This window comes from Danio rerio, chromosome 5, assembly GCF_049306965.1.
Source record: "Danio rerio strain Tuebingen ecotype United States chromosome 5, GRCz12tu, whole genome shotgun sequence".
NCBI classification, from domain to species: domain Eukaryota; kingdom Metazoa; phylum Chordata; class Actinopteri; order Cypriniformes; family Danionidae; genus Danio; species Danio rerio.
The window spans coordinates 63,629,872-63,640,666 of record NC_133180.1 but is presented as its reverse complement, the minus strand read 5'-3'; positions in this window follow the sequence as shown (position 1 = coordinate 63,640,666).

Sequence of the window (10,795 nt, the reverse complement as noted above, 5' to 3'; positions counted from 1 at the left end):
TATGACGCATTTCTCTTCTTTTGCCTTGCTTTGTTTGTTCATTATTTACGTTGTTTGCCGCCGGGACTGATCATTTGCTTATTGTTTCACCATGATTCTGGATTTCCTGCATACATCTGTTTGCAGGTTGCCCCTGTGTTGACTGTTGCTTACCTCACTATCTTTGTGTAATAAACCTGCATTTGGATCTGCACTTCTTTGTCAGGGTCCCTTCACGTTAGTTCCATTTCATTTAAGATTTGGATTTATTCCATATAACTTAAACCTTTACATGTTTTACAGGAATACTATTCAATAAAATGTAACTAATGTTATAGTAGTGAGAATTTAATCAGTTGGATCTCGTTTGTTGTTTTTTCCAAACTGTTTTGATCCAAAATAAAACTGTTAAATTACAACCATGAGCATGTCTTGGCATTTTATTAAAGGCGTTTAATCGTAATGATTTAGGGAAAATTCTTTTAAATAACATTGTTTTCTCTTTAACTTTTAGTGCTGTCACTTTATTAAGGTGTTCGATCTTAATAATCTAGGAAAAGTCTGTAAAATAACAGTGTTACTCTGTAAAACTTATTGTGTAACTTTATTAATTGTATTTGATCGTAATAATCTAGGAAATATCTATAAAAGAACAGTGTTTTTCTGTAAACATTTTAATGAAAATATCTGTCGATTAATAATTTTTTGCACTTTATTTCAACAAAGAAATTTTACCGTAATTTTATGGTTTTTGTTTGGCAGCCGTAGCTGTTTTACGATTTTATTTATTTATTTATTTTTTTACAGTGTACATAGTTTATAAAAACATTTGTGAAATGGTACTATTGGGGTTAAACTGTGCCAAGAAAATATATTTAGTTGGTTATTGTTAAACAACATGAAAGCATTTTTGTCGTTAATTCTGACCCTGCCAACCGAATGTTAGAGCAGAAATTGAGATTTTTCTGACCACTTTGCAATTATCTGTTCAATTATACCAGTTTTGTTGTTTTTATCTATTTTCTGCTGCTGTAGCTCATCTGCTTCAAGGTTTGATGGGTTCTATGTTCAGGCACTCTTCTTCAGACCTCAGTTTGCTTGTAGTGAATGCTTATTTGAGTTACCTTTTAGACAATCCTCTATATAGATCAGAGATGTCAAACACAGTTTCTGGACGGCAAACCTTGTCATCATCTTGTCACCAACCTTTAGTTCCAACCCTGCTTGAACACCTGTAGGTTCCAAAAATTAGTTCAGGTATGTCTAATTAGTAGATCGGTAGTTTAAATAGCCATACATTTAAGTATATTTCAGCACATCGTCTTGACCATGACTACATGTGTAATTGTAGAGGCCTACTCCCATGTGATTGGCTGTTTAGATAATAATTACTTACCCTCATATCATTCTAATCCCCAGAGACCTTCATTCATCTTCAGAACACAAATTAATATTTGTTTAGATGAAATCTGAGAGCTTTCTCAACCTCAATAAACAGCAACGGTCCCAAAACTTAAAGAACATTTTGTGCACAGAAAACAAAATTTATATTTCTATTTCTTCCCACATAATTATGTTTATGCTAATTATATAATATTTTGTGCATAATTAATATATATATATAAATACTTATGGTATTAAAAGAACAATACAGTATCAAACACCCATTACATACCTCATTCAAAGTGCAGTTCAATTCGTTTTGGACTGAAAGTAAGAAATGACTTTCAGCAGCTTTAACATTTAAAAACAACAATAAAAACAAAAATTTGATTTCAAATTAGAACTGTAAAATAAAAAAAAAAAAAAATAAAAAAGACAAATCAAAAGATTACCTTGGCTGAAAATGAATAGTCATTTATTCAAAGTAGCAAAATATCTGCTAGAATGTATCTTTTTGATACAAAGTAGCTCTAAAAGAATTTGACAATCAAACACAACAGACAACCTTTTTTCATTCTCTTTATTTATTTATTTGACGTTCATCTACTTATCTGTCATTTATCTTCTTATCTTTTGTCCAGTTATAAGCTTTGCTTATTTCAGTCATCTGAAAGCTTCAATTCCAAATAACAAATCTACTATGAATTCTGTATGCCTACAATTTGAACAACCTTGATGTCAAATTGACATCTGCAGTCCTATAATACATTTTGATGTTTTTTGACACCAACGTTAGATGTTAATTTAAAGTATTTTTGACATTGAGGTTGTCAACTGAGTTTTTTTTTTTTTTTTACATGTTTTTTAATGTTGAATTTTAGGTGGAACTGACTTTATATTAAGTGCATTTTAAAAATTCTGTTTTTAATTTAATAACTTAGTTTAATAAGTTACAATGACTTAAAACATATGCTGTTAGTTGATCATATTTTTTTACAGTGTAGGAACATTTTATTTAACAATAGCAAATTTTAAGAAATGTAAATAGATAATATTCCAACTATATGATATTACACTGTCAAACCAAACAAGTATCCTAATTACCACATTTTAGTTGATATATGATATATGTGTGGTTTTAAAAGCATAATACAGTATTAAACTTCCATCACATACCGCATTCAAATATACAGTTCAATTTGTTTTGGACTGAAAGAAACAAATTACTTGTGACAGCTTTAAAATTTAAAAAACAATAATAAAAACAAAAGTCTGATCAAATTAGAACTATGTATATATATATATATATATATATATATATATATATATATATATATATATATATATATATATATATATATATAAACAAGACAAAACAAAACAAAATATTATCTTAGCTGAAGCTGAATTATCTTTTACTTTAATTGATTTTATCTGTTTGATACAAAGTAGCTCCAAAAGAATTTGACAATCCTTTTTTCATTCTCTTTTCATTCTCTTTATTTATTTGATGTTTACTAGGAGTGTAATGTCATATAGTTGGAAAAATATTTCTTGATATTTGACATTTATTAAGAAAGAATATTCCAACTATGTAATAATACACTGTCAAACCAAGCACGCATCCAAATTACCACATTTTAGTTTATATAAACAATGCTGAATCGATACTGTTGGGCTTAAAGTGTGCCAAGAAAAAATTTCTGTTAAATCTAAAGTTCTAGACCAGACTACAACTAGAAGACATGACAGTCAAAACATGTCAAAACATAAAGATATCAATCTGCAAAATTCCCTGCAACTTGACTGCAACCTTATCATAGCCTGCTGGGATTTCACAGGGCACATCAATACAATGCTGCCCTCCATTGGATTAAATGCGCAAGCTTGACCCTTTCTTCTCTATTCCACTACAAAATGGACAGTGTCTCTTAAGCATCTCCAAGCTGTCTTTTATCTGGACCTAGGACAAAATTGTCTGCCTTCCCACTCTAGACACTGCAGGCTAACAGGATAAGCCCAAAGTGAATCTCATCAAAAGTTACATTCCCACTTTATGCTCACATTTCACTTTAATGATCACACATTCAGCATGTGGAGAGATTAAAGCTGATGACTAATTCATTTCCATCACATAAGTCGGTGTAGGTGTAATGACCTCTTGTCATTAACAAGCTTGCACATCCCAGCATGAGCACGCTTTCTGTACTAAACAAAAGGCATATTTACCAACAGAAAAGAGAGATGAAAGGCGAACATATGAGCACACAGAAGCAGGAGGCAACACTGTGGCAGATTTTGTCTGTGTTGCCATTGGAAACCTGAGTGAAATTCATATTTCATAACTCTCCCACCCCCGGCTGAGTCCCTGGACGTGTCAGAGCGAGTGGGAGCAAAACGTGGGCGTAAAGTGGGCTCAGAGGCTCCAGAGCAACTTAAGGCTCTCATCCCACAGCGCAACACAGAGCAGGATATTCACTTACTACTCGTGGATTCAGACATGCCGGGGTTGTTGCTATGCTGAATTCCTTGAGTTGTGGTTGGCTTTGATAGGAACTATTTACCCTTAAGCGCCTATTTTTGAGAATGGCTCTTAAGAAGTATTTTTAGATCCGAAAATAGTATTTTATTTAGGTGTGTCATTATGTGAAAGAAAAAGAACATATCCTATTAAAAAAGACAACATTTTCAGTGGTTTGTTTAATAAAATTGTTCATTTCATGGTGAGAATAAATACCACAGCATACATTTTAAATAAAAGAGCAGGTAAATTAAGTGTGTAAAAATAGAATAAATATGAGACTCTGAATCACAATTATTATTATAACAATAACAATTATATTTTTAGCAGTAATCAATAATACATTTATTTTACTTTTATGCCAAATATTAAGAAATTAAGTAAACATCATGTTCCATTAAGGTATTTTTTCCTAAGTAAGTAAGTTTCTTACTGCAAATATATTAGAGCTGCACGATTTTGGCTAAAATGAGGACCACAATTTTATCATGACTCTGTTGATGTAAAACAAATGTTAATATGAGTAAGTTATTATTGTTATTGGTATGTCTCAAACATATTATAGAACAATAATAAAGAAATTTTAAATACATTTAATCAGAGCTCGTATCTGCCAATTATTTTGCAAGTTTGCGTTCAAATCTACTGCAGTCAGAAGGCAATGAAATCAAAGGGACAGTTCACCCCAAAATGAAACTTTTGCATTATTATTCATCCTTTGCTTCTTCCAAATTCCTTTGAGTTTTTTTGCCCCATTGAATGCAACAAAAATATATATTAAGTATGGATGTAACAATTCACTGTGAATTGGTTGAAAATCAATTCATTCATTCATTAATTTTCTTGTCGGCTTAGTCCCTTTATTAATCCAGGGTCGCCACGGCGGAATGAACCACCAACTTATCCAGCAAGTTTTTACGCAGCAGATGCCCTTTCAGCCACAACCTATCTCTGGGAAACATCCACACACACATTCACACACACTCATACACTACGGACAGTTTAGCCTACCCAATTCAACTGTACAGCATGTCTTTGGACTGTGGGGGAAACTGAAGCACCTGAAGGAAACCCACGCGAATGCAGAGAGAACATGCAAACTCCACACAGAAATGCCAACTGAGCCGAGGCTCGAATCAGCGACCCAGCAACCTTCTTGCTGTGAGGCGACAGCCTACTGCGCCACTGCATCGCCAAAATGTTAATTATTCACCTTATTAATAATGTTCAACTCATGTCTTTATCCTACTATATAATTAGTAATTTTATAATAATTTTATTTATGCCAGTGATTAGTCCCGTGGAGCAGAGGACCTATTGACCACCTCTGTACACGCTGCTCTCTGGTATAGGAAAGGCTTACTTCTCCACTCCAGCCATCTCAACCTCCAATAAAAGTGCTTTTTTTTTCAGCAGGATCCTGAGCTTATGCCAGAAAACATAGATATGCTGATATTTATTTTCTTTTTTTTAAAAATAAAATCCCAGCACAGTCTCAGTTTTAGTTTGTTTATATTAATGAGTCTTTAGTTTCTATTCTTCTTCTTTTTTTAAATTAGTTTTTAAAAAAGCTATTTAGTTATGGCATTATTTTGCAAAAAAAAGTGCAGCATTTTGTAACAAATGAAAGGGCTCTTGTTCACCTTAAATTTGTTTCATGACTAAATCGTGAATCGTGAGATTAGTATCATGAATCGTAGTGTGAGTAAGGTGAATCATTACACCCCTAATATTGAGGAATGTTGGAAATCTGTTACCATTGACATCCATACTAAGTGTTTCCTTAATACGAAAGTCAATGGTTACTTACAGGTTATTAGCTTTCTTCAAATCACTCTTCTTCAAAATGTCCCCCCTAACCGCCCTAATCTGTTCCATGTGCAATTAATATAGCTAAAAAGATCAGAATTTTTAATATGAATAATTTACAGTTAAAAGCTTTGGCAGTTCATTTTCGACCTTTTTACATTATATAATTCTACCCACTTTTCAGCTTTTTAAATCGCATTCTATGCCTTTTACACATGCATGGCTCGCAGCAGTCTTGCCACTGCTCCATATTAACTGCTTCTTGTCACTGAGGAGGCCGTGTAAATGTAATAAAAAACTCTGTCAAGGGAAAGGGCAGGAAGAGATAATTACAACACGCTCTACTTTCCCCTGTCCATTGTGAGTTGTGTACTGTAATTAAAACATGAGTTCTAGAGGAACTCTTTCATTGCCAGACAAAGAGCAGTCTGTGGGAAGACTGGGATGTCAACTAAATAACCTACTGGTAAAATTCCTCTTTGACCAGGGTATATTAAAAATAAACAAAACAGAAGAAGTGTCAGGGTTTGGCTGATGTTTTAGTTAGACCCTGCTGGTAGATGTCGGAACTAAAATGACATGCGAAAAAAACGAGAAAAAAAAGATAGGTGTATTCTGACTCAATATTTGTTGTCGTTTAAACATGTAATTTAAGTATTTATATAATATGTTGTAGTGTAGGTTACAGCAGTGCTGTAATTATAAGAGATAACAGCATGCTGCTTTAAAAAACATAGGCTATCCGCTTCAACAAAATCTAAACCGGAAAAGCTATAATCTAAAACGAGATGACTTGTTCCATGACCCCACAGAGGATGCACAAATTTTGGAAAACTGAAAGGATGGATAATGTGATAAGTTTTTAAATGGGCACAAACTAACAAAAGCTATTTGGACTAGATTTTGTGTTGGGGAGAGTGGGGAACTCTTTTAGCAGTTTCTTCAGATACTTAAAGACGTTGTTTTTTTTTTTTTTGTAGAAACCTATTATTTTAATATATTAAACCCACATTTATCAGATACCCAGCAACAATGCTATAACGTGTACTGTACATACACTTGCCGGCCACTTTATTAGGTACACCAATCCAACTGCTCGTTGACACTAATTTCTAATCAGCCCATCACATAGCAGCAACTCATTGCATTGTAGACATGGTCAAGACAATCTGCTGCAGTTCAAACAGAGCATCAGAAAGAGAATGAAAGGTGATTTCGGTGACTTTGAATGTGGCATGGTTGTTAGTGTTGGAGAATATCAAGACTGGTTTGAGATAGACATGCAACAGTAACTCAAATAATCACGCTTTACAACCGAGGTATGCAGAAGAGCATCTCTGAAGGAACAATACGTCCAACCTTGAGGTAGCAGAAGACCACACCAGGTGCCACTCCTGTCAGCTAAGAACAGGAAACGTCCAAGTTATGTACGTAACCTACGTTCCCCGAATAGGGAACTAAGACTTTGGGAGTGCTTTAGACGACCAATCTTTTCGGAAGATATAAAAACGGGCCGACTAATATAGCCCTAATTGGCTCATCAGTTTCAGCTGTGGAGCTAAACTCCGCCAATTCAATTGGCATTTCATTGGCCCGTTTTTATATCTTCAGAAAAAATTGGTCATCTAAAGCACTCCCAAAGTCTGTTTATACAGACACACGTCATAGTTCCCATATGAAGGGGAACTGAGACTACAATTCACACAGGCTCACCAAAATTGGACAATATAAGATTTAAAAAATGATGCCTGGTCTGATGAGTCTCGGCTTCCACTGTGACATTCGGAGGGTATAGGCTCAAAATTTGTCATCAACAATATGAAAGCATGGATCCATCTTGCCTTGTATCAACAGCCTTGTTCAGGCTGCTGCTGGTGGTGTAATGGTGTTGAAATATTTTCTTGGAACACTTTGGACCCATTATTACCAATTTAGCATGGTGTCAACACCACGGCCTATCTGAGTATTGTTGCTGACCATGTCAATATATTTATGACCACAGTTTACCCATCTTAGCGACTTCAGCAGGATAGTGTGCCATGTCATAAAGCACAAATCATCTCAGACTGGTTTCTTGAACATGAAATGAGTTTACTATACTCAAATTGCCTCCACAGTCACCAGATCTCAATCCAGTAAAGCACCTTTGGCATGTGGTGGAAAAGGAGATTCGCATTATGGATGTGCAGCCAACAAATCTGCAGCAAATGCATGATGCTATTTTGTCAATATAGACCAAAATCTCTGAGGAATATTTCCAGTAGCTTGTTGAATCGACGAAGGATTTAGGCAGCTTTGAAGGCAAAAGGAGGTCCAACCTGGCACTAGCATGGTTTACCTAATAAGGTGGCCAGTGTATAAAAGCACATCTTTTATGATCACATTTTAATTTTCATGACTCATTTGTGGAAACTGCTGTTGTGTAATGTTTTCGAATGCTTAATTACATGTTATGTACCTACATATTTATATATGTATGCATAATACATATTTTAATTACCCGTGTATTATTGTATTCAGTGCATGATAATATAGGTAACAATTTTCTGTCACAACTCATGCTATTAACAAAGCTTTACTATTAGCTTAACAAACTACTAATTAGTTGATTATTAATAGTAAGTAGGGTTTAGGTATTGGGTTGAATTGGGGATGTAGATGATGACTATACTTTATAACTACTAATAAACAGTAAATATCTTAATAATGGGCAGGTTACAGTATATACTAAGCTAGTAGTTATTAGCATGAATTGTGACTTAAACATAAGTGTTACCATAATATATGTGGAATTGTAATAAGTTACGTTGTAGCTGCTCCACGACTCCATTATCCTCTATATATTGTACTATTTTTCATGTTGTTTTATTTTTAAATATAAAATAAATGAGAAACACTTTTCAGATGTAACTGTTCTTTTGTTACTATTAATTTAAAATGCAACTGCAGTATTTTTGTTTTAGTGATGTATTCTGTTACTCCTCATCCTAGGTCATTTATCTCCATTGTATGCAAGCAAAACCTACAGTACATTATTTCTTCTGTTACAATCCAAAACATACGATTGAATTGAAATCTTTGAATGGATTTTTCCTTTAAGCATTTTCTTTTAAAATGGCACATTTCAGATTTTTCTCTGGTTTCCTGTACCAGTAAAGTAACCTCAAGTGAAATGAACTGCAATACCAACAGAGGTTTCTACAGGTGTTATAAACCTCCTTATTTAAAGCATTAAGCAATAGGGCACGGACTCAGTCCACTGACATTTACATTACATTTAGCTGCATGCATTTGAAGGATGCTTTTATCCAAAGTGACTTAAAGCACATCTGTGCTATATGTTTTATCAGTATGTGACCTTAGCACTGTTAATGCCATGCACGAGGGAAAATGTTGTATTGTACAACAGATGATCTGATACAATTGAGCAGGTACAGAAACACAAATGCACCACAAAGATTCGCAGAGGAAGCACAACATGCAAGGAGTGCGTTTGAGTAAATCCATTTTTAATGAGCATATGTGCTATTTGAAGGCTACAGTCTCACTGTTTGAAAGATTGATTAAGCTGTGGGAATACTTGACTGAATCACATGTCTCAGTAACATGCTGTCTGGAAAAAATGCACTGAATTCTCTGTGTACTGCACAACTTGCTTATGTGCAATTGATTAAAAACATATCTGAGCTGCAATTAAACGGGTAGTTTCAAAGGGGTGTTTCGCTGCTCATTGCGTGTGAAACAATCAACAACCAATGAGAGTGTTTGTAAACTTAAGAAAGCCGATTGGCAGAAAATATTGTTGAGGGCTAATAGTTAAACGTGACTTTAACTTCCGTATGGTGACTAATGTTAATGTTAATGCCGGATCAATTAAAATAAATACTGAACAAATACCAGGAATATCTGACATTTTCCAGAACATGATCCGGCAAATTTAAGCACTGGCTACAGGTTTCCAACATTCTTCAAAATATCTTGTTTGTGTTCTACAGAAGAAAGAAACTAGTGAAACAAGTTAGATGGACAATAAATGGTGAAAGAAATGTCGTTATTGTGGTGATATTTTTGGAAGCACTTTACTTTAAGGGACACATAAGACTATCATGAAACCTTTATAATTATGACAAGATAGATCAAAAATATGAATGATATTTTATGGATGCTTATGACAAATTTCATTATGTGTCATCTGCTCAGTTATGCCATTTTAATTGCAAAGGTGACATTGTTTGAAATGCCTTTGCTATGAAAATTTGACAGTAACAAATATACAATCTGTCTTTGTCTTCATGAAAACTTGACATTATTCGGACAGCATAAAAGTAACATTAATATCTTTCTTGACCTTGAAAGATTACATATGTTTTTGTAAGATGGATTCTGAGGGAGCAGGTTTGAGGGCCTGCGTGCAAGGGACAGTATCATTTATCCAATGTAATGCAAATTATAAGTGCTAGGCACATCAGGTCTGATTGCATATGTGTGAAAGGCATATTGTTAGTTCCAAACATTGTTTAACCGCGGGATACTTTTATGCAAAGCCCAAAAAACAAGATTTGTGTACTAAACCTGTAATGGCAGTTTAGTTTCCAGTAATAATCACTGCCCACTAAATTGTGTATTTAACTGAGTGCTAGCTTCAGTAGTACAGAGACTGTTCAATGAATGCCACAGCGATGGTGAGTTCTTAATAAAGGATTTTGCTTTGAAAATACCCCAAAATCCTCCTGGTTTTGTCTCCTCTTCAAATTCACAATAATCTTAGTTCCTGTGGTACAAATTGATTTAGTCATTAAAATGCCATTAAATATTAATTATGCTGTATAACATTATTTGAAAGAGTAATGACACTTTCACTGAGATATTGCAATGACAAAAATATTCTTTCACTGAAAAAGTGATCAGAAAACTATTCATAACACAGTTATAATGGTTTTGTGACCATCATGTTTATGACAGATTTATGACAAGTTATGGTGTCTTGGTAACTCTTATGAGTTTACTTCTTATGAACACCCCCTTTAAGCAGTGTGGTACCACATATTCATTACCTTCAACACTGAAATGCCAATAATAAGTAATCAAGTGAACACAAAGCAA